Source organism: Triticum aestivum, chromosome 7A (genome assembly GCF_018294505.1).
Source record: "Triticum aestivum cultivar Chinese Spring chromosome 7A, IWGSC CS RefSeq v2.1, whole genome shotgun sequence".
NCBI classification, from domain to species: Eukaryota; Viridiplantae; Streptophyta; class Magnoliopsida; order Poales; family Poaceae; genus Triticum; species Triticum aestivum.
In genome coordinates, this window is record NC_057812.1 from 656,817,789 (window position 1) to 656,818,507 (window position 719).

Here is a 719-nt window from a genome sequence, read left to right on the forward strand (position 1 = left end):
TGCAATCAAAGTTCTTTTCAATAAGCGACTAGAATTATGTGCCGGCAAGTCATAGTGATTAGTGAGTTATTTCATACCATTTTTACGGTGAATATGATACGTTCTTAACATATTTGTAACTTCTTTAGTTTTCAGGCTATAATATTATTAAATATGTATTGTTGTATCGTTTATCTAGACTAACATATTAACAAAGTGTGGGTCCAATTTGAGGCCCTCTTTGATTTGCAGGATTTTCAGAACGTAGGAATAGGGAAAACACATGATTTGAGTGGCATGTCCATATGAATCCTATAGGATTAGCATAGAGTGTTTGATGCCACAGAAAAAACAAAGGAATTATAAAAAGAGATTGGAGTGGATGCTTGATTTCCATTGAAATGTAGTACACTTGATTTCATAGGAAAAAAATCCTATAGGATTCAATCCTTTGAATCAAAGGACAACCAGAGGAAAAAATCCTAAGGATTCTAGCCCTCCAAAAATCCTATGTAATTCCTTTGAATTAAAGGAGCCCTGAATGTTTTTGGTTATAGGAAAATCTTATCTCTAGACTTCTGAAAATTTCGAGCAAATTGAGATGAAGTCTTTCCAGTGAAAGAAAACCAGTGCAGGAAGGCCATCCAAGGGGAGCCCCACAAGGCCCATACACCTTGCAGATGCTGGCATGTGGGCCCCACATGGATCCTCTCCTCTGGGGTCTCGTGCCCGTGACTTAA